This window comes from Schistocerca americana, chromosome 11 (assembly GCF_021461395.2).
Source record: "Schistocerca americana isolate TAMUIC-IGC-003095 chromosome 11, iqSchAmer2.1, whole genome shotgun sequence".
In the NCBI taxonomy this organism is placed as follows: domain Eukaryota; kingdom Metazoa; phylum Arthropoda; class Insecta; order Orthoptera; family Acrididae; genus Schistocerca; species Schistocerca americana.
Genome location: NC_060129.1, coordinates 144,214,232 through 144,239,786, shown reverse-complemented (window position 1 = coordinate 144,239,786; position 25,555 = coordinate 144,214,232). Strand labels below are relative to the sequence as shown.

Sequence of the window (25,555 nt, the reverse complement as noted above, 5' to 3'; positions counted from 1 at the left end):
AAAAACCAGAAATACTATAATTCAACATAGAAACCAGAATTACAAGTCTAATACATGAACATGAACTAGATGCTTTGTTGACTGAACCTGTGACCAAGAGGCATTGTCATTTAGGAAATGTGAAATATTTTTTTTACCTCCATATACACTCCTGGAAATGGAAAAAAGAACACATTGACACCGGTGTGTCAGACCCACCATACTTGCTCCAGACACTGCGAGAGGGTTGTACAAGCAATGATCACACGCACGGCACAGCGGACACACCAGGAACCGCGGTGTTGGCCGTCGAATGGCGCTAGCTGCGCAGCATTTGTGCACCGCCGCCGTCAGTGTCAGCCAGTTTGCCGTGGCATACGGAGCTCCATCGCAGTCTTTAACACTGGTAGCATGCTGCGACAGCGTGGACGCGAACCGTATGTGCAGTTGACGGACTTTGAGCGAGGGCGTATAGTGGGCATGCGGGAGGCCGGGTGGACGTACCGCCGAATTGCTCAACACGTGGGGCGTGAGGTCTCCACAGTACATCGATGTTGTCCCCAGTGGTCGGCGGAAGGTGCACGTGCCCGTCGACCTGGGACCGGACCGCAGCGACGCACGGATGCACGCCAAGACCGTAGGATCCTACGCACTGCCGTAGGGGACCGCACCGCCACTTCCCAGCAAATTAGGGACACTGTTGCTCCTGGGGTATCGGCGAGGACCATTCGCAACCGTCTCCATGAAGCTGGGCTACAGTCCCGCACACCGTTAGGCCGTCTTCCGCTCACGCCCCAACATTGTGCAGCCCGCCTCCAGTGGTATCGCGACAGGCGTGAATGGAGGGACGAATGGAGACGTGTCGTCTTCAGCGATCAGAGTCGCTTCTGCCTTGGTGTCAATGACGGTCGTATGCGTGTTTGGCGCCGTGCAGGTGAGCGCCACAATCAGGACTGCATACGACCGAGGCACACAGGGCCAACACCCGGCATCATGGTGTGGGGAGCGATCTCCTACACTGGCCGTACACCACTGGTGATCGTCGAGGGGACACTGAATAGTGCACGGTACATCCAAACCGTCATCGAACCCATCGTTCTACCATTCCTAGACCGGCAAGGGAACTTGCTGTTCCAACAGGACAATGCACGTCCGCATGTATCCCGTGCCATCCAACGTGCTCTAGAAGGTGTAAGTCAACTACCCTGGCCAGCAAGATCTCCGGATCTGTCCCCCATTGAGCATGTTTGGGACTGGATGAAGCGTCGTCTCACGCGGTCTGCACGTCCAGCACGAACGCTGGTCCACCTGAGGCGCCAGGTGGAAATGGCATGGCAAGCCATTCCACAGGACTACATCCAGCATCTCTACGATCGTCTCCATGGGAGAATAGCAGCCTGCATTGCTGCGAAAGGTGGATATACACTGTACTAGTGCCGACATTATGCATGCTCTGTTGCCTGTGTCTATGTGCCTGTGGTTCTGTCAGTGTGATCATGTGATGTATCTGACCCCAGGGATGTGTCAATAAAGTTTCCCCTTCCTGGGACAATGAATTCACGGTGTTCTTATTTCAATTTCCAGGAGTGTACATTGACGAAAAATACACTGTGATCATTGCAACATCTTCCATTCAAACATTACATCAACCGAACAGCATCTACTCTCTCGCCCAACAGAACAACAACTGCACACGACATCCTCTGAACTAGAACTGCTCTCGACATCCTCTCAACGAGTACTGCCCACGGCAACCTCTGAACTACTACTGCCCAGTGGAGGCGGCGTAATAATTGGCGCAATCTCTGGCGCTGTGGCTCAGTGTAGCCACCTTTCATATGCCCCTCCTCCACAGCCTATAATTTGATGGTATTTTTGCCAGCATTGGTGGTTAAAATACCACCAAATTCGTCCAAAAAATACAGACAAAATAAAAGATGATATTAATAAGTAAATTTCACATAACTAAATAAATTTTGGCTTTGCACTGACCCCTCAATAACCTAATATATAAAATACAGAAAGGAGTACAAATACTTGCATACCTGCGATTTTACGTGATAGTTTACACAAGTATCATTTGTTACAATGGTTAAATAATTCACTCAATGGCACCAGCAATGACGAATAGGTGCAGATAAGAGTCTCATAACATTTCATAAACAGTAAATACACAAAAAATTAGTTTATACAAATATTCACATAAAATCTTTTCAACAGTTCAATAAACAAGTAGCACTCCTAAGAGTAGTTGACAGTTCCAACAGTAGCACCCACCAATGGTGAACAGGTGCAAATAGCAGTCCCACAACATTTCATCAGCAGTATTTAAACAGCTCCAATAGTGGCACCCAGCAATGGTGAGCAGGCGCAGACACCAACAAGTGACATTATCTCAGTAGCAGCAGTTCCATCAGTGGCACCCAGTAATGTTGAACAGGTACAGACAACAACAAGTGACATCATTTCAGTAGAAGCAGTTCCATCAGGGGCACCCAGCAATGTTGAGCAGGTGCAGACACCAACAAGTGACATAATTTCAGTAGAAGCAGTTCCATCAGTGGCAGCCAGCAAAGGCGAGCAAGTACAGGTAACAGTCCATAATATTCACAATCAATAATTAAACAGTTCATCAGAGTTCATCAGCAGAAATTAAAGATTTCCAAGTGGCACCCATCAATGTTGAACAAGTGCAGGTAACAGTCCATAATATTCACTATCAATAATTAAACAGTTCATCAGAGTTCATCAGCAGAAATTAAACATTTCCAAGTGGCATCCATCAATGATAATGGGTGTAAGCATGAACAACAGTTTGAATGCACACACAACCGCTTTTACAAAATTATTATCAATGCTCTTACACTAAAGATACAAATTATAATAAACACACAAATGATATCAGATAATTGTGATATTAACTATTACAAATACACAAATATCAGTAAACCTATAATATTTAAGGGTGTCAGTGCAAGCCACAACAAACAAGTAAAATAATATTTAGGAGGTAGGTGAGTACCAATTATTTGGGATTAGGAAAGGAAAACACACAAAACACACTCACTCACCTTTGTAATTCAATGGTGTTAACTGTGTAAATGCAATTCTGTCAAAGTTTGATGTTCAACATGTGTATCAAGTAGTAGTGGCAGCAGTGTACAACAGTCAATAATAGTTAGTCAACGTCATAGTCATCATGTCAAGACCAATGTTTGCCAAGCCAAATCAAAATGTACGGTTGCTGAACAACTGTCAATGTGCCAAGATATGCAAATACTTTCTCTCTCCTAAAAAAAATAAATACTGCTTATTAATTTAACACAGTGTGTGTGTAGACAGTCTTCCTCCCACTTGAGTGTTCTAGTCCGCCATCTTCATCCTCCTTGTTCCATATAAACCAACAAAAAGAAATATGCTCCTCACTTACTTTATCTCTTATCCACTGAAACTCCAATAATCATCAGCATCTCGTAATCTCAGTACCTCAATAATACCTCTTCAATACGTCGATACATATAAACCTTATCACCAATATCATTTGCCTTGCCTCTTGTCCACCAAAACTCCAATAATCATCAACATCACACAATCTCAATATCTCAATAATACCTCTTCAATACATCGATACATATAAAGCTTATCACCAATATCATTTCACTTCCGTAACAACTCTTTCCTCTAGTCAGTCTCCTAGAACAAGTACAGATAAAATCCTAGTGCAAACTTCAATTCATCATCCCATACAATACGAAGACACAATATCCACACACTACCTCTGTGTAACCCACCTGATCCAAATCTTCTACTCATTATGAATTATAAAATACATTTTGGTTACCTTGTCCATCATTAAATAAAAGAAATGCATACATCACCTCTGACAGCCTTTAGTTTGAATAACTTTCAGTTAGTAGGTACGAGTACGGAGTGTGAATGATCACATAAGACTTTGAATGAATAAATCGTAATATTTCACAGTGTGTACATCACTTCAAGAATCATGGCAAAACAGAAGCAAACATGTGGAGTATTTTTTTTGTGTCAAGTGTCACTTGCTATATCAATTGTTCACGAAGAATGCAGTGTAATAACTGTCAGTGGTCTAAACCTAGTGTTGGTATTTCATGTCGTTAGCTTCCTTCCTATTAGCATAAATTTATACAGCTTCCATTAAACCTCCAGCTCATGTGACTTCAATGAAGTTTCTTGTACCAATGTCGTTCATAGAATTATAGCAGTTCATTTTCTTATCTTAAAATATAAAGCACTGAGCGTAAGCAAAACATGCAATAGCGAGAAAATATACCAGTAGAGAACAGAATGTCAACAAGTGGATGTAGCACAATCCCTACAACGAGGCTCTGCCAAGCGAACAATCTATAATTAATACCATAGTGTGACCTAAACTCCATCTTCGTACACAGTATATTAGTATTTCTATACACCAAATTAAAGAGTAGTTACGACAACAAAACATAAATGTGTAAACATGCAATCCATACGCAAAGCAGCAAGTATATATTTTACATAATAAACAGGTCATTATCATCATATCAGCATAAGCAAATAAATGTTAATATGTAATCTCAATAAGTAAACATGAAGGCGCAAGCAGATAAATCACAAAGTATGGCTTATATAAATAACCATATCAGCACAACTAATCAGGTGACAATTGTAATTTAAATAAATAAGCACAGCAGGCACTTAATAAAAAAATATGACATCAGTGAAAAAGCAGAGCAGCCAAGCGATGCATAATATATGTAAGTAACAACCCTGTTCATTAATCAATCATTGTCAAAATCAGTTAACACAAAGTATAAATCACGTAATCACGGGCAGCAAATTACGTATAAAATACATATCTAAGTAGAAATATGTTACCCTTTTTAGTTTATTACTTTCTTCTTCGAAATTACATTCTTCCTGAAATTTTCTCGATAGCAAGTCCTCTTAACGTCGGACACACACAGAATTTACCTGAAGTTCTTAAATATTTTATACAACCGTATCCTGAAAAAAACTGAACGTTAATAACATAATTTATCAGGTCACTATAGCTTTATACTGAATTTATTCGGAGAAATTAGACTGTGTATTTGTTTACGGCTGTCAGTGCATTCGCACTGAGCGCTCGATCAGCTGTAGGTACGCGTGACGTAAGAAGTAATTGTTCGCGGTCAACGACTGCCTTGTGCGACGCGCAGACTTGACTGTCGCTTTGAGTATGTGCCGCCACCGGAACACGGTGCGGTATCCTTGTATTCTCTGCGTGTTTACGTGTAACTGTTGGTTTCTCAAAAGTATGTCATTCTACAAAAATTTTAACGCTCGATATATGATGTATTCCCTTAGAGCGCCGTCATTTAAGAGTTTCTACTTCGACAGTGTTATCATGAATAATTTTGTGAACTCTATATGGACCGTTATAAAGCAGAAAAAATTTGCGACACAAGCCTTTTCTTTGTGAACAAACGATGAGACTTAATTAACACCTTTTGACCAACTGACAAAGTTTTTAAACGACCAGGGCGTTTAGCTGATTTCTCTCTTCTAGCAACCGCAGATGCAATATTTTGTAGAGCCAGGTTGACAACTTCAGAATGCCGCAGTTTCCGTGCAGGCGGAAAAGGAGAAGAAGTTGAATCATTAGGGAGTTCATTCAGAATGTTTTGAAAAACATGAAGATACTGATCCCACGTTCTGTGATTCTGATGACAATAAAGACGACACAATTTATTGATTTCCTTCATCCATCTCTCTGAAGCGTTAGATTGAGGGTGAAAAAGTGAAATGAAAATTGGTTTAATCTTACAACGCCGTAGAGTACGAAGGCAAATTTTAGAGCGAAACTGTGATCCATTATCTGATATAACTTTATGAACGTGACCCACATCTTTAAGAAAATGTTTGATGAAAAGGTGTAAAACACACATTTTGATGTCAATTCCACTGCTACCAAAATGTACGCAAAACCATTAGTAGAACGAACCACTGGACCGAAGAAATCGACTGCAGCCATCTCTTTTAATTTCGCTGGAATGATAGGAAACAACGGTGCTCTGGAGAGAAATAGTTGGCGGTTTAGCCTTTTGACATAATTCGCATTTGGCAAGAACAAATCGAATACGTTTTTCCATATTACTGAAGTAGCAATTTTCTCGTAATTTATGAAAGCATTTTCTGGGACCAAAGTGCCCATAACTGAAATGTGTATACCAAATCAATTTATTAATCCACTCATCAGGAATGCAAACTAACCAAACAGAGTTGTCAACCGATTTTAGTTTAAAAAGAATGTCACTGCGAACTAAATAATACTGTCTAATCGCTACTCTTTCCTTTGTCATAAGGCTGGTATCTATTGTCCTGTCTGTTACGGCTGTCATTTTCAAAATTACCGCTATAACGTCCGTTCCGATCATTATCCCTTTTCTCTGAAATTCTATTGCGATTACCGTTACTGAAAAAATTACAAGAAGTTCCGTCGTCGTTGTCATACTCAAGTTCTTGTAGCAAAGTCTTAAAAGTTTCAATGTCGTCTTTACATCTTCCGGCTAAAGCTATGTGTCTTATCGATTGTGGCATCTTAGTTAAACAAATGCGAATTAATTCAGTCGGGCTATAAGGGTTGGAAAGGAACTGATTCTTTCGAATCATGTCTTCAAAGTATTCTGCCGGCGTGCGGAACTCAGACTGTTTAAAATTACGCTGCATAATAAGACTATGCTTGACTCTGTCTTGCGTGTTTTCGGACCAATATGCCGATAGAAATGCATGATAAAATCATTTAAATCATTACAATCTCTAATATGAGAGCGCATGCGCGTCGCCGGTTCTTTTTTCATCAATATTCTGAGAACTGTCACTTTTGGGTAAAATAGTCATATCCGGTTATTCTTTACTGACTCCCTTTTTAGATAGATTGATAGTTGAAGAGTTGTTTTGATAGATACAAAGAATAGTAAAAGAGTAGGCAGCAGTGCAGAAAACTAAAAGGGCAATAGCACCACTACAGCTCGGGGCCCCGTGCACGCTACGGCACATATTCACTTAGTGTAGCGAATCCCCTGAGGACCTAAATAGCCACACATAAATTCCAGTTTGTGACTTAGTGGCCAATTTGGTGGAAGTGCGTACATAAATTGATCTAACCATGAACATGGATGTATGTCATTATTAGAATTGCGAAAGATCTTAAATTTCCCAACAGTTAAAAAGTGTTTATAGTCAAAGTTTTCGCCTCGTGGCGACAAAGACCTACCACGTCTGTCCCAGTCCGAATGTCGATTATTGTCAAGTTCGCTAGCCTGGCGCTGTCTTGTTGCATCTCGTAAATGAAATAAATTATTTTCTTCAAAACCCGTTGCTATCTGTGATTCTAAATTTCTTCTACTGTCTTATCCTACGATTTCGCTTTCAATTTGTTTAACTTGCTTTCGTAACGCCTCAAATTCCCTTTTAACGCGTTTATTAAATTTCCCCTGATTTTCAACATGTTTATTTATATTCTGGTACTCATCTTTTTCTGCAAATGGCACTGGAACTGTATCATCTGAATCTCTGTCCCCATTGAAACTAAGACTTGTCAATTTATCTGAAATCTCCTCAATTCTTTCCGATAAGTCACCTATTTGTTCTTTCTGTTTATTTACGTCTTCCGTAAGTGTCGCGACTCGGGTTTCAGTATTGACACATTTAGTAGTTAACTGTTCGTATTGTTGTGTTAGGTTATTTATTCTGTCATTTCGTACGGATTCCTCATTTCTTTCAAATATTTCTTCCTTATCGCGTGCACGTTGTAAATTTAACTCTGAAAATTTTTGTACTATCACGCGATCTTTTTCTTCCTGTTCTCTATCCTGTTCCTTTTGTCTAATTTCTTTTGAAATTAATCTGTTATTGTAGCATTCTAAATCGGTTGTACTTCTCTAATTTCTTTCTTTAGTTCACCTTTCATGTTTTTGAAACATGTCCCTATTCGTGAGTCTAAGCGTGTTTCCATTGTTCCCATATCAGTTTTAATTGTTCCTATTTGTAAGTATAACCCTGCAGTCTGGAACCGCAAGACCGCTACGGTCGCAGGTTCAAATCCTGCCTCGGGCATGGATGTGTGTGATGTCCTCAGGTTAGTTAGGTTTAACTAGTTCTAAGTTCTAGGGGACTAATGACCTCAGCAGTTGAGTCCCATAGTGCTCAGAGCCGCTTGAGCCATTTTGTAAGTCTAACCGTGTTGCCAATGTTCCCATCTCTGTTTTTAATTCAGATCATAACTGTGTTTCCATTGTTCTCATACCAGTTTTAATTGTACCTATTTGTGATCCCAAATTTAATATTGCACTCATCAACTGCTCCATATTAACTGGTTCGAAATTCTTTTCGCTCCTAACATTTTCCGTAAAACTAACTTCCTTCCGCATAGCCGTAAAGCTATCTGTGTTCGATACTATTTCAGAATCTTCTATCGTTCATCTCATATTCTGAAAATTTTCCGATTGTGAAACATTTTGAACTGGTTCCGGACTATTTTCCTGGCTTATTAAATTTTTTCTACTTCATTATGGCGAGTTCGCCATGTTAAGAATTTCTTCAGTTTGACTATCCATCATTTTTGCCTTTTTCATCGATCAAGTAATCATTTACAAAACATACAAAACTCGTCACTATACGAAAATTACACACAATATAACATTTTATCACCAACAATACCATTCACACGAAATGCTTCCCGAAAACACGATTAACAAACAATTAAAACCTTCACAATTGCACAAAATTGTCAAACCCGTATACGAGATATCAAAAATTAAATTCTGCAAAAATACCATTAGAAGAATGACAAGACAACTACAAATGTTCAATTACCAAATCTACCCATGCAGTATAGCCTACAATTACTAAACTACAAATTACTACAACAATACTACTGTCTGCTATTTTTACTGTCAAAAGAATTCCAAGGGAAGATCTGAAGCAGCGGTCGCCAGGTGCATGGGGGCTTAATTAAATAAAATGCAAATATTTTTAGTAGCTGTGTGACCGGTTACGAAGTCTCGTAACTGGTTGGCCCTGACTAGTATTAGTACGCAATCTGACTGCATAAAATAACAAAAAGAATTAAAGGAAATTTCCGTTAACACAATTGATTAATTAAGTCCCCTGCAACTATAAAAGCTACGAAACAACAAAGCACAAGTGTAACTGTTCTGTGTGTGGTAGTGTGATTCAACGTACATGTATCCGGCACGGTTCTTCCTCAATACGACGCGATATTTTAAACACCATTTACAATGAACCAATTGAAAAACCAGAAATACTATAATTGCACATGGAAACCAGAATTACAAGTCTAATACATGAATACGAGCCAGATGCTTTGTTGACTGAACCTGTGACCAAGAGGAATTGTCATTTAGGAAATGTGATTTTTTTTTTACCTCTATATATATTGACGAAAAATACACTGTGATCATTGCAGCATCTTCCATCTAAGCATTACACCAACCGAACAGCATCTGCTGTCTCACCCAACAGAACAACAAGTGTACACGGCATGCTCTCAACAAGTACTGCTCTCGACATCCTCTCAACAAGCACTGCCCACGGTAACCTCTGAACTTCTACTGCCCCAGTGGAGGAGGCGGAATAATAATCTTTGGCGCAATCTCTGGCGCTGTGACTCAGTGTAGCCACCTTTCAATATTTACATATTGACAACTAGATGGACAAATACCATGTGACAGTGTGTGAAGCCTCAGCGAATGAAGAAGATGGTCATGACTCTGAACAAGTATCCTATAATACAAGAGCACTTTTAAAATTTACTTTTGTGTAAGACAGCTAAAGCTATGTCTCAGTAATAGTATTTCTTGAAAAGCCTGTCGTGGTGATATGTTTCCTTTCAAACATTGATTTTCATGTTAAATTACAAATGCATATGATAGACTGAGTTTGAGGAGTTTAGAATACAGGCGCCAACCAAACGAAAAAATGTATTAGTGTAGGCAATATTATTCCGAAGTCAATGTTTACAGTTTGTCAAAAATTCAAATGGTTCAAATGTCTCTGAGCACTATGGGACTCAACATCTTAGGTCATAAGTCCCCTAGAACTTAGAACTACTTAAACCTAACTAACCTAAGGACATCACACACACCCATGCCCGAGGCAGGATTCGAACCTGCGACCGTAGCAGTCCCGCGGTTCCGGACTGCAGCGCCAGAACCGCTAGACCACCGCGGCCGGCTACAGTTTTTCCTAGTAGCTCACTATGCACTGTGAAGGAAAAGCATATGTGCATCATCAGGTGTATAATTGTATATTTACCCTGTAGCGGTATCAGTTACAAAAACCACCTTTACAGGAGAAAAACGGTACATCAGTGGATTCATTTCTTCAGTTTCTATCTTTATTGAAGACAAAGTTGAGACTCATATGTCTCCAGTAAAATGTAAGTCAGATCAACCGATTAAAAATCGTTTTCACCAATTATGACACAATCAAATGTAGAAGACATAAAACTGTCTTAAGAACCTATCTGAACATAATCCATATAAATGTGCCGTAAACTAAACTAAACTCCGCCCGAACAGACCACGAAGACCCAACGGTACCGACCGGCCGCCGTGTCATCCTCAGCCCACAGGCATCACTGGATGCGGATATGGAGGGGAATGTGGTCAGCACACTGCTCTCCCCCAGCTGTATTTCAGTTTATGAGACCAGAGCCGCTACTTCTCAATCAAGTAGCTCCTCAGTTTGCCTGCTTCCCAACAATGCTCGGTGGACCGAATGGTCACCCACCCAAATGCCCGACAGCGCTTTACTTCGGTGATCTGACAGGAACTGGCGTTACCACTGCCGCAAGGCAGATGGCATGTACAAACAGTACAGTGGCATAATTACAGGAATGTACACTTCGTGAGAATGTTACACTTCATCTCATCTGTCTATGTGCATAGGTAAGTTTGTACAGAGCCCTCAGACCACGGGGCCTACTTGCGATTCGGCAATTTCCTTCTGTAATTCTTAACTCTTTATAACATTTCAATGACTGTTAGCAGAATATGGAATCGGTAGGTTCAGGAGGGTAACACGAACGGCGTGCTGGATCCCAACGGCCTCGTATCACTAGCAGTCGAGATGACAGGCACCTTATCTGCATGGCTGTAACGGTTCGTGCAGCCACGTCTCGATTCCTGAGTCAACAGATGGGGACGTTTGCAAGACAACAACCATATGCACGAACAGTTCGACGACGTTTGCAGCAGCACGGACTATCAGCTCGGAGACCATGGCTGCGGCTACTCTTGACGCTGGATCACAGACAGGAGCGCCTGCGATGGTGTACTCGACGCCGAACCTGGGTGCACGAATGGCAAAACGTCATTTTTTCGGATGAATCCAGGTTCTCTTTACAGCATCATGATGGTCACATGCGTGTTTGGCTACAGCGCAGTGGATGCACATTGGAAGCGTGTATTCGTCATCGCCATACTGGCGTATCACCCGGTGTGATGGTATGGGGTGCCATTGGTTACACGTCTCGGTCACCTCTAGTTCGCATTGACGGCACTTTGAACAGTGGACGTTATATTTAAGATGTATTTCGAAACGAAGCTCTACCCTCATTAGGTCCCTGCAAAATCCTACATTTCAGCAAGATAACGCACGACCGTATGTTGCAGGTCCTGTAGGGGCCTTTCTGGATACAGAAAATGTTCGACTGCTGCCCTGGCCAGCACTTTCTCCAGATCTGTCACCAATTGAAAACGTCCGGTCAATGGTGGCCGAGCAACTGGCTCATCACAACACACCAGTCACTACTCTTGATGAACTGTGGTATCGTGTTGAAGCTGCGTGGGCAGCTGTACCTGTACACGCCATCCAAGCTGTGTTTGACTCAATGCCCAGGCGTATCAATGCCGTTATTACGGCCAGAGGTGGTTGTTCAGGGTACCGATTTCTCAGGACCTATGCACCCAAATTGCGTGTAAATATGATCACATGTCAGTTCTAGCATAATATATTTGTCCAATGAATACCCGTTTATCATCTGCATTTCTTCTTGGTGTAGCAATTTTAATGGCCAGTAGTGTAATTACTAAAAAAATTGCATACATAACTGTATTGTAAACTTACCGTACTTACTTCCCTTCCCCTTGAGGAACTACGTAAAGTTGCTTCCATAACCAAGAACTTCATTGTATATAGAATAAAACTAAACACAGGAGTTATTGTTCACTCACAGATGCAGTGGCACAACTCACGACACTTCTCTGTTCTGCACTTCAAACAGACGGCGAGTCACGAAAGCAAACGCCACTTTGATCTGTCTGCCAAACTTGTAACTACGTGAAGCGATTGCTAACGGTATCATTGAAGCATTGGGAAGCTAAAAAAAGCCAGGAATACTTAATGATGCCATTTGGAATCGCAGACGCAGAAAGGGTCAGGCTCTTGCCCGTTAATGCTGAAACCCGTTGTCCGAGAGTTGTGCAGCGGGTCAATAAGCTCACCATTATCATTTCTCCCATTTTTTCGAGTTTACGTCATTCTGCAACCTGATTAATAACTTTTCGAGTGTCACGAGGAGGAATTCTGGCTCTACGGCGTATCGTACGAGGTGACCTCAATGTGCCAACAATGGCGTCTTCGTCATTCATTTCTTTATTTAAACGCCACGCAGCAACAGGGTTATTCTTCATCACGCAACTATAGTGCCACAACTGTTGAATCGCCGTCTTTGGGAGCAGTGGGGTACCCAACAGCACAGTAGCGAACAAGAGTGCCGAATGGTGCCGGTATGAAAAGATCAAAACTTCTCGCGCGCCACCGATGGTCTCTGTTGGCTGAGGAAATTCGCGCTTCCAAGATTATTTTGCTTACATAAGAGGTACGTAAATGGAGTTTTTTTATTAGTGTTTTCAAAATGAACCGTAAAAAATGGTTCAAATGGCTCTGAGCACTATGGGACTTAACATCTATGGTCATCAGTCCCCTAGAACTTAGAACTACTTAAACCTGACTAACCTAAGGACAGCACACAACACATAGTCATCACGAGGCAGAGAACATCCCTGACCCCGCCGAGAATGAACAGTAAAAATCAATCATCCGTGTGGAATTTTTTCAAGAAAGTTGGGATAATAGCCAGTTTGTAAAGTGTACCATCTGCATTAAAGATTATAAACATGATCAGGGAACTGAATTTAAGAGATCACTAAAAAGAAAGCATCGTGAATAACTACTATCGACGAATTAGTAATAGAAAGGCGAGGGATCAACTTGTGGGCTAGATCAAGTGCATGAGGTACAACGCAAAAGAATCGAGAAGATCTATAAAAAATTATTTTAACAGAAATAAGTTCTACGATGCCAGTTCAAAAAAAAAAGGAAAAAAAAACTTGATTCCCTTTATGCAAAAATGGTTGCTATCGATATGCTACCGTACAGAACTTTCGACCATCAAGGTTAGCAAAAAATTGATCATACAATGTAAGTTTTTGCAAAAAATTGTTTAAGCCTTAGACAGCAGATATGAGCTGCCAGATAAAAGCACACTTAAAAGTTTACTGATCTCAAAGCTGTAGGAAAGCCATTACGAAACGTAAATTCTTTTAGTGTTACAACCGACATGTGCAACGCGAATGAAGGCATACTGTCCTTGACTTGCCACTTTATTATAGACGATAAATCAGTTTCATCCATATTAGAAGTGACAAAAACTGCAGGTCATGACTACGCAGAATCTATGCAAATGTAATTAACATTTTTTTTTCATTTTTCTTTCTTTAATTCGTCAATGCCATGGTGAGTCGTTTCATTCTTGTGTTCGGTACATGTCGGTGTAAGTCAAATGGGCGTAACTTTTAAGTTATTTCTTGGCAGTTTCACCCGTCACTTCCCCGACCCCTCTCTCCCTCACCCCTCTTGCCGACCTAATTCTGAAGCCGTTGTGTCATTTGTGTTCTGTTTCCAGACACTGCCAACCTTAACAAATCATTGAATAATTGCGTTACAACAGGTTTAATATATTTTCTTATGCATTACTACAAATAAGCAACACATTTTGACATAAAGCGATCTGTCTTCAGGCCACATGTGGCCCATCGAGACCATCCGACCGCCGTGTCATCCTCAGATGAGGATGCGGATAGGAGGGGCGTGTGGTCAGCACACCGCTCTCCCGGTCGTTGTGATGGTTTTCTTTGACCAGAGCCGCTACTATTCGGTCGAGTAGCTCCTCAATTGGCACCATGAGGCACATTTGAACATAGATGTGTCTATAATGCGCTTTCTCAAAAAAATTGTTACTTCCGCGCCCATAGTTTTCACTTGAGAGTTTGTGCGATAGTTGACGAACAAGTGAGAAACGAACCCGAACCCCGACACCGTCTGAACCAAATTTAGTACAGCATAGCAAAGTCAGCTGGCAGCGGCGTTACAATTACTGTCTTGCTGTCTTCCGAGTGCATAAACAACGGCTTCTGTGGTGGTTTATACGGAAATGGTTCCATTATATTAGCGAATCGGAACAGAATTAAAACTTTCGGTGCTTATAAAACAGCGTCAGTATTAACGCATATATTTGCCAAAAAAGACTAACCATAGCAATTTGTAAATATAGGCCCTACTAACTGAATCGCATCTTTCCAGTGGTAATGGAAAACTCTCAGTTACTGTGTAATGGAAGCTGTTGCAAAGCCGCTGTATTGAAGCCGACAAAACGCCGTCTACCAAGTTCTGTCAAATGCAAACTTTGAGCGGCGCGGGTACATTATAGGAATCGGTATGATGCGTGAAGGTGCCACCACTCTTGTCCCTCGCCGCACCTTCCCCTATCCTTCATTAATACCGTATTCTGCTCTTTATACACCCAACAAAATTTGCGCAAGGTACGCACTTTATGTCGATTGAACCAAGATCACAAGTGCTGCGCCGGCCGGTGTGGCCGTGCGGTTCTAGGCGCTTCAGTCTGGAACCGCGTGACCGCTACCGTTGCAGGTTCGAATCCTGCCTCGGACATGGGTGTGTGTGATGTCCTTAGGTTAGTTAGGTTTAAGTAGATCTAAGTTCAAGGGGACTGATGACCACAGATGTTAAGTCCCATAGTGCTCAGAGCCATTTGAACCATTTCTACATCTACATGACTACTCTGCAATTCACATTTAAATGCTTGGCAGAGGGTTCGTCGAACCACAATCACATTATCTCTCTACCATTCCACTCCCGAACAGCGCGCGGGAAGAACGAACACCTAAACCTTTCTGTTCGAGCTCTGATTTCTCTTATTTTATTTTGATGATCATTCCTACCTATGTAGGTTGGGCTCAACAAAATATTTTCGCATTCGGAAGAGAAAGTTGCTGACTGAAATTTCGTAAATAGATCTCGCCGCGACAAAAACGTCTTTGCTGTAATGACTTCCATCCCAATTCGCGTATCATATCTGCCACACTCTCTCCCCTACTACGTGATAATACAAAACGAGCTGCCCTTTTTTGCACCCTTTCGATGTCCTCCGTCAATCCCACCTGGTAAGGATCCCACACCGCGCAGCAATATTCTAACAGAGGACGAACGAGTGTAGTGTAAGCTGTCTCTTTGGTGGACTTGTTGCATCTTCTAAGTGTCCTGCCAATGAAACGCAACCTTTGGCTCGCCATCCCCACAATATTATCTATGTGGTCTTTCCAACTGAAGTTGTTCGTAATTTTAACACCCAGGTACTTAGTTGAATTGACAGCCTTGAGAATTGTACTATTTATCGAGTAATCGAATTCCAACGGATTTCTTTTGGAACTCACGTGGATCACCTCACACTTTTCGTTATTTAGCGTCAACTTCCATCTGCCACACCATACAGCAAACTTTTCTAAATCGCTTTGCAACTGATACTGGTCTTCGGATGACCTTACTAGACGGTAAATTACAGAATCATCTGCGAACAACCAGGACGCTTCCCTGGGGAACACCTGATATCACTTCAGTTTTACTCGATTTGAACAAGTGCTGCCGATCTCAGCGATGTAGCGCCGCAGTACTGCCATGCCCCTTTTCTTTAGCACCGAGTGTCAATTCAACTGATAAAAAAAAAACATAATGAGTGAAGAAGCAGCCCTTGATCTCTTCAAAGCAGTTTCAATCTTCTTATTCCCATGATCAGTTTATACCGTATCTGCTGCAGTTCATCAGCACGCATACCCACCTAAGGTAGCGGTATTGCGTGGCAGACTAGTAAACACTTCACCTCTCGCATCCCTTTTCCTTACTGTGACCTCCCTCTTCTTCTGCTTCCTCTTCCTGTTCCTGCTTTCCTCGTGCTTCTGAGACGCTGAAGCTCAACGTAACATCAACAATTAATATATTGCCCCAATTTTTAAGAGAATTATTTTTTTATATAGGAAAGCAATTTTTCAGATAACAAGACGATATAAAGAAATTTTTTGACAATATCATACAAAATTTCGGACATACTGGCAGGTTGCTTTAACATTACATTTTTTCAGATTATCAATCATCATCATCATCATCAGTGTTCTGCCTAAAGGCAGGTGTTCACATGGTAGTTCTCCAGGCTGTCCGGTCTTCTGCCATCCTCTTCGGGCCTACATAATTTCCTCTTCCCTTTATGTCGTCTATCACCTTGTGTCTCCTTCCTCTCAGTCTTCTCCCACAAACCAATCCTTCCAAAGCATCTACTAGCAAGCACTCCCTTCTTAATGTATGTCCCAACCAGTTCTTTTTCCTTTCTCTTACAGCCTTCAGCAGACATCTTCTCTCACCAATCCTTTCCAATACTCTTTCATTACTCACTCTTTCCATCCAGCTTATTCTCTCCATTCTCCTCCACATCCATATCTCAAATGCTTCTAACCGTTTTTCATCCTCTCGTCTCAGCGTCTACGTTTCTGCCCCATATAGTGCCACACTCCAGACAAAACATTTGCCAAGCCTTTCCCGTAGACCTTTATCTAATTTGTCACTTGTTGCTATGGCAATTCGAGATTTCACCTCCTGGTGACATCTTAAGTCTTCAGTTATTGTCCTTCCAAGATATTTAAATGCACTTACTTGGGTAATGGTAGATTGTCCTATTTTAATATTGGACAGTTTGCGTCTTGTACTGATGACCATACTCTTTGTTTTTGCTGTGTTTATTTGCATCCCATATTCCACACAAGCTTCATTTAGATCTTCAGAGCTTCATTCAGCTTATCAATCAAATCTTGCTAGAATATAATATACCTAATAAGACAGTGGTAGCGGTTACAGACAACGCTGCAGTCACGAAAAAGCTTAAGGATTCGAGATTCACCCTGTTTTGACCACTGCATCAAAACAGTTTCAAAGCAGAACGTTTTCCAAAAAGTTATTCAAAACAAAGGTTACTGTGACTTTCTTTCATAACTCTACACTACCCAGTGAAAAACTGAGCAATGTTAAAAAAAAAACAGCAAAAAAGAAAAAGAACTGAGACTGATACAAGAGGTGCCGACTCGATGGAACAGCTCATGCCATGCGCTCAAAACAATTTTGGAAGTGGAAAGTGAGTTTGAGATTGCCATCAATGAAAGTTCAAACGCAAGGCCTACCCTCGCAGCAGAAAATTACTTAGGCCGGTATTACACTATCAAATTTCTTTGTCAAAGATTTGATCAAAGATGTGATCAAATATTCCGTCAAATATATTTAACAAAAACCTTTGACGTAGCGCTAGAAGGGGTATTACACTGTCATCATATTTTTCGTCAAAGTTGAAGATGGCTGACAACAACAACTTGTTATTAACCGCAGAAGTTGCATGTACCACAATTGCACTGTGTGCATATGCGGAAGAGAAGCGGGGGGGGGGGGGGGGGGAGGAAACATAACTGGGTGAAGCCGTGGGTTTTACGACGACACGATAAAAGCATTCAACAAAACTTGTTACGTGACCTTATAGTGGAGGACGTCAAGTCGTACATCAATTACTTACGAATGGATGAGCATACATTTCAGTATGTGCTCAGGAAGTGTTTCCTCATATCACAAAGCACAATACTCACTTAAGAACTGCTATATCTACAGAAGACAGGCTCACTGTAACACTCCGATTCCTTGCTACAAAAAAGGGTTAGGTTAGGTCAGGTCTCCAATCTTCGTGATCTATTTTTGTATTCAGCGTGCCTCACGTTGTAAAGCGCCTCATCACCTTCATACATCTCTATTAGTTTTGTAGTTGTCGGCACACACCAATTGTATTTACCCGCAATGTTTATAAAACACTACAGACGACAGAATTCAGTGATGCTAGCGCTCCATGTGGTAACATGTCACATTGCAGTGAACAGAAGACAAGCGACTTCTTCGATCAAATCTACAGCGGGGCCTTAGATTTGATCAAATATTGGACGAAATTTGACAAAGTTCCCTACTACACCATCAAATATCTTTGACAAACATATTGGACAAAGATATTTGACAAAGAAATTTGATAGTGTAATACCGGCCTTAGCTATACAAGGGATTTTAGATCTTCATGAACCTTTTGAAGTCGCAACGACAACACTCTCAGGGGAGTCATACATCACTGCTCCTGTAGTTATACCTCTTATACGAAGTATAGCTGCGAAGGTAAGGACCTTAACAACTAATAAAGACCAAGTGTTCTGGATTCTTTGATTACATCAAGCAATGAGAGAGTGAAACCATTTAACACATTGACTGTTAATATTTTTGTGACATTATTAGATCCTAGGTTTTAAAAAACGTGTTTCAGGACATTTTAAGAGGCAGAGAACGCTGCACAAGTACGTTAGGAAGAGTATAATGCTGTCATCGCATCAACTATACGAGTAATACCTGAAACAACATCCATGAGCAGTGTTATTACGTCTACTGCTAGGTCTAACAGTTTGAAATCGGATGACCTACATTTTTTGCCCAAGTAACAACAGCGTAACGTCGATGTCGTTACACCAGTCGGTGATTCCATAATTGACCTACAGCAGTATTTTGAAAAACTTGTGACAGACAAGCATGCTTCTGTATGAGAATACTGTAAAAAAATCTAGTAGTATGTTGCGTGGCATGGCCAGTAAATTTTTGTTGTGCCAGCGTCTTCAGTTCCTGCAGAGAGGGTTTTCTCCAAGGCGAGATAAATAATTTCTTAAAAACGCAACAGACTAAAGGAGAAGAATTTAAACACCTTACGTGCATCCTTTAATACTGTATCTTAAACAACAGGCTAGAGGACAAGAATTTGAACACCGTACTTTTTACAAAACAAAATTTACATATCTTGTAGTGTTGTATTTTAAGCAATAAAAATTGTTAAAAGTTATTTTTCATTTGAAATACCTGCCCAAAACAATCGATAGTTAATCATTACATTGATAGCTTTTTAAATTACTATCGACAATATTGGATTGTCTCACAGTGATTAAAATTATTCTGGGTATTATGCCGCATCATTGCTAAAAACTAACGACAATAATAAACTAAAACGGACTTTACAGCCAAATTGCAATAGGCGCGTGCCCTTAGGAAGGCCGTTGCAATTCGGCCGAAACGTCGGTTTTAGTTTATTATTGTTGTTAGTTTTTAGCAATAACGCGGCATAATAGCCAGAAGAATTTTAATCACGATGACACCGGCAGCGGAAGCCTATGTTCTTATATCTTATCTCGTTGTTGTTGTTGTTGTTGTTGTCTGCGGTCCTGAGACTGGTTTGATGCAGCTCTCAATGCTACTCTATCCAGTGCAAGCTTCTTCATCTCCCAGTACTTACTGCAACCTACATCCTTCTGAATCTGCTTAGTGTATTCATCTCTTGGTCTCCCTCTACGATTTTTACCGTCCACGCTGCCCTCCAATGCTAAATTTGTGATCCCTTGATGCCTCAGAACATGTCCTACCAACCGGTCCCTTCTTCTTGTCAAGTTGTGCCACAAACTCTTCTTCTCCCCAATTCTATTCAATACCTCATTAGTTACGTGATCTCCCCATCTAATCTTCAGCATTCTTCTGTAGCACCACATTTCGAAAGCTTCTATTCTCTTTTTGCCCAAACTATTTATCGTCCATGTTTCACTTCCATACACGGCTACACTCCATACAAATACTTTCAGAAAAGACTTCTTAACATTGCCAGTCTACATTTCATATCCTATCTACTTCGATCATCATCAGTTTTATCTTATCTCACGGTTACTGATTTCAAACACCCGGAATCCTTGGTGAGCCCACTTCCTCTACCCCAGGGAACCACCTGGAAATAATCAACATCACGCAGGGGAATCAGAAAGGTAATTGTGGTACTTATATTCAAGCTCATGACATTAACCAGTCGTGTGCCATAAAAATCGCGGGAGCTGCCGCCGACCTCGGCTACAAGGTAAATCAGTCAAATCTAAAGGCCGTAAATTCAGCTAAATACATAGCTACCAATTACAATTACGATCAGTGGAAGGAACACACAGAAAATGTGGGGGATCCTTACCGGATAGGACTGACGGAGTACATCGAGAAAGTTCAAAGAAGGACAGCACAAATAGGGAAGGGAATGTCACTGAAATGATACAGGATTTCGGATGGACATCATTAAAATAGAGACGTTTTTCGTTGCGGCGGAATCTTCTCACGAAATATCAATCACCAACTTTCTCCTGCGAATGGGGAAATATTTTGTTGACGCCGACCTAGATAGTGAGAAACGATCATCGTAATAAAATAAAAGAGATATCAGAGCTCGTACGGATTTTTCCGCGAGCTGTTCGGGATTGGAATAATTGAACGCGGATTTTTTACAGACGAATGGAAAAACTAGTAGAAGCTGACCTCGGGGAAGATCAGTTTGGATTCCGTAGAAATGTTGGGACACGTGAGGCAATACTGACATTATGACATATCTTAGAAGCTAGATTAAGGAAAGGCAAACCTACGTTTCTAGCAGTTGTAGACTTAGAGAAAGCTTTTGACAATGTTGACTGGAATACGCTCTTTCAAATTTTGGTTGGTTGGTTGGTTGTTTGAGGTTAAAGGGACCAAACAGCAAGGTCATCAGTCCCTTGTTTCAAATAGACTCCATTCTGCTAACGGGACATCTCAGTATAGTCAGAAAAATAAAACGGAAAAAGGGGAAACGTAAAAGGGCAGTCACGTTGTCATTAGTAAAAACAAATGAAGGAAGTTGGCAAGAGAACGGACCCAACACTATGCTGAAGCAGCATAGGCAAGACCACCTGTGACTTAAAAGGTACAACTGCTATAATGCAGAAAGTACGGATGGGAATAGAAAAACTAACCAAGCCTGAAAAAGAAGGGGTAAAAACAGAGTAAAAGGGAAAGAAAAGAGGATTCCGGTCAGGGAGGTGAATCGGGAATCTCTGAACACTGCCTACAGTGGGAGACACCCAAACACTCACCGCCCTGCCCCAACACCAGAGGGAGATTAAAAACTTTAAAACTGAGAATAAAAACCACTCTCCCGGAGGAAACCTAGAACCAGAGAGACCATCCGGGAATCGTCAGCCAACATCAAAGGTAAAGTGTGGGGGAGTCTGTACTTAGCACGCAGAGCCAAAAGAAGGGGGCATTCAACCAAAATGTGGGCCACTGACTGGAAGGCTCCACAACCACATAGCGGGGGTGGCTCATCACGCAAAAGGAAACCATGGGTCAGCCTGGTATGGCCAATGCGGAGACGACACAGTGTGGTCGAGTCCTTGCGGGAGAGGCTAAAGGAAGAACGCCATGGGCCTGGATTCACCTTAATGGCACGAAGTTTATTAGACAGTGGAGTAGCCTCCCAAGAATTGGCCCATGACTGTGCAAAGTGGGATTTGATGTGAAGCCGTAAATCCGCTGCAGGAGGGGTTACAGAAAACGGGGGGTAAGTAACTGCTCCCCCAGCCAAACGATCAGCGAGCTCATTACCCGGGATACCCACATGGCCCGGGACCCATAGGAAATCAATGGAACAAGCAGCACGGTGAAGATCAGCGAGATGGTCATGGATGGCAGAGACCAAGGGATGGCGCGAAAAACACCGGTCAATAGCAACAAGGCCACTCAACGAGTCCGTACATAACAAAACGCGGTTGTGTTGGGATTGTTTAATAAAGGTAAGGGCCCGGGAAATTGCCATCAATTCCGCAGTAAACACCCCACATGAGGGTGGCAGTAGATGATTATCCGTTCCAACAAAGGACGTGAAGGCATACCCAACATGATCAGCAGATTTAGAGCCATCAGTGTAAAAAACAACAGCATCCCGAAACTCCCATAAAATTTGGCGGAAAAAGGAACGGAACACCACCGGGGGGATGGAATCTTTCGGACCGCGGCGGAGATCCATCCGAATTCGAGGCCGAGGAACTAACCAAGGAGGGGTGGAGGGGAGGGAGCGAGGAAGACAGGACAAAGAAGGAAGCCGAAAATCACGGGTAAGAGACGCAAGGCGCAGCCCAACCGGTAAACCCGCCCGAGGGCGGGAGTCAGGCGGGCGACGTCCATGGTCTGGGAATAGGATCTCTTTCAAATTTTCAAGGTGGCAGGGGTAAAATACAGGGAGCGAAAGGCTATTTACAATTTGTACAGAAAGCAGATGGCAGTTATAAGAGTCGAGGGATATGAAAGGGAAGCAGTGGTTGGGAAGGGAGTGAAACAGGGCTGTAGTCTCTCCACAATGTTATTCAATCTGTACATTGAGCAAGCAGTGAAGGAAACAAAAGAAAAATTCAGAGTAGTTATTAAAATCCATGGAGAAGAAATAAAAACTTTAAGGTTCGCCGATGACATTGTAATTCTGTCAGACAGCAAAGGACTTGGAAGAGCAGTTGAACGGAATGGACAACGTCTTGATAGGAGGATATAAGATGAACATCAACAAAAGCAAAACGAGGATAATGGAATGTAGTCGAATTAAGTCGGGTGATGCTGAGGGAATTAGATTAGGAAACGAGACACTTGAAGTAGTAACGGAGTTTTGCTATTTGGGGAGCCAAATAACTGATGATGGTCGAAGTAGAGAGGATATAAAATGCAGACTGGCAATGGCAAGGAAAGCGCTTCTGAAGAAGAGACATTTGTTAACATCGAGTATAGATTTAAGTGTCAGGAAGTCATTTCTGAAAGTATTTGTATGGAGTGTAGCCATGTATGGAAGTGAAACATGGACGATAAATAGTTTGGACAAGAAGAGAATAGAAGCTTTTGAAATGTGGTGCTACAGAAGAATGCTGAGGATTAGATGGGTAGATCACATAACTAATGAGGAGGTATTGAATAGAATTGGGGAGAAGCGGAGTGTGTGGCACTACTTGACAAGAAGAAGGGATCGGTTGGTAGGACATGTTCTGAGGCATCAAAGGATCACCAACTTGCTATTGGAGGGCAGTGTGGAGGGTAAAAATCGTTGAGGGCGACCAAGAGATGAATACACTAAGCAGATACAGAAGGATGTAGGTTGCAGTAGGTACTGGGAGATGAAGAAGTTTGCACAGGATAGAGTAGCATGGAGAGCTGCATCAAACCAGTCTCAGGGCTGAAGACCACAACAACAACAACTGTGAAGGTGGTTGGATGAACCCTTTGTCAGGCCCTTAAATGTGATTCGCAGATTATCCATGTAGATAGAGATGTAGATGTAGACTCCAAGTCGCCACTGCAGGCACTGCCGCCGCTAGAGTTGTTAGGTATTGCCTCCCTGTACTTGTAAGTATCGCGACTGAGTGGAAGAGCATTGAACGAGTGTCAGATAACGACGTGCCCATTGACACAGTCGCTCTGCGATAAACAACATACACTATAACAGACTCATGAAGATCATACTGGTCGACCTAGGGACAACGGGCTCTGACCTGGTAAACGTCTACCCACACTGAGGAAGAAGGAACTACTTATTGTTTTTCATTTTACAAGCAACACACGGTGGAGGCCCATCAGTCTGGCATCGGGCATTCACATCGTAATGCCCAAGCTGATACAGAAAAAGATGTTAATCGTTGTGAAACACTTGCGGCAGTAAGTTAAATCTATGAGGAGTGTCACATAGCTGAAGTATAAGCTGTGTGGGAAACAAGTGCATTTAAACTGGTGCGTCTTTCCTATTAGCACTTAGAAATACACTCCTGGAAATTGAAATAAGAACACCGTGAATTCATTGTCCCAGGAAGGGGAAACTTTATTGACACGTTCCTGGGGTCAGATACATCACATGATCACACTGACAGAACCACAGGCACATAGACACAGGCAACAGAGCATGCACAATGTCGGCACTGGTACAGTGTATATCCACCTTTCGCAGCAATGCAGGCTGCTATTCTCCCATGGAGACGATCGTAGAGATGCTGGATGTAGTCCTGTGGAACGGCTTGCCATGCCATTTCCACCTGGCGCCTCAGTTGGACCAGCGTTCGTGCTGGACGTGCAGACCGCGTGAGACGACGCTTCATCCAGTCCCAAACATGCTCAATGGGGGTCAGATCCGGAGATCTTGCTGGCCAGGGTAGTTGAGTTACACCTTCTAGAGCACGTTGGGTGGCACGGGATACATGCGGACGTGCATTGTCCTGTTGGAACAGCAAGTTCCCTTGCCGGTCTAGGAATGGTAGAACGATGGGTTCGATGACGGTTTGGATGTACCGTGCACTATTCAGTGTCCCCTCGACGATCACCAGTGGTGTACGGCCAGTGTAGGAGATCGCTCCCCACACCATGATGCCGGGTGTTGGCCCTGTGTGCCTCGGTCGTATGCAGTCCTGATTGTGGCGCTCACCTGCACGGCGCCAAACACGCATACGACCATCATTGGCACCAAGGCAGAAGCGACTCTCATCGCTGAAGACGACACGTCTCCATTCGTCCCTCCATTCACGCCTGTCGCGACACCACTGGAGGCGGGCTGCACGATGTTGGGGCGTGAGCGGAAGACGGCCTAACGGTGTGCGGGACCGTAGCCCAGCTTCATGGAGACGGTTGCGAATGGTCCTCGCCGATACCCCAGGAGCAACAGTGTCCCTAATTTGCTGGGAAGTGGCGGTGCGGTCCCCTACGGCACTGCGTAGGATCCTACGGTCTTGGCGTGCATCCGTGCGTCGCTGCGGTCCGGTCCCAGGTCGACGGGCACGTGCACCTTCCGCCGACCACTGGCGACAACATCGATGTACTGTGGAGACCTCACGCCCCACGTGTTGAGCAATTCGGCAGTACGTCCACCCGGCCTCCCGCATGCCCACTATACGCCCTCGCTCAAAGTCCGTCAACTGCACATACGGTTCACGTCCACGCTGTCGCGGCATGCTACCAGTGTTAAAGACTGCGATGGAGCTCCGTATGCCACGGCAAACTGGCTGACACTGACGGCGGCGGTGCACAAATGCTGAGCAGCTAGCGCCATTTGACGGCCAACACCGCAGTTCCTGGTGTGTCCGCTGTGCCGTGCGTGTGATCGTTGCTTGTACAGCCCTCTCGCAGTGTCCGGAGCAAGTATGGTGGGTCTGACACACCGGTGTCAATGTGTTCATTTTTCCATTTCCAGGAGTGTATTTCGTGATTTCAGACACTCGAACATGGTGGTTTT

General features: G+C 42.7%; 1 protein-coding gene across 4 annotated transcripts in view; it reads right to left on the bottom strand.

The window, feature by feature from the left end:
- Positions 1–25,555, bottom strand: part of LOC124554143 (26S proteasome non-ATPase regulatory subunit 10-like) — a 107,082-nt gene that overhangs the window by 45,426 nt on the left and 36,101 nt on the right. The window lies entirely within an intron of this gene.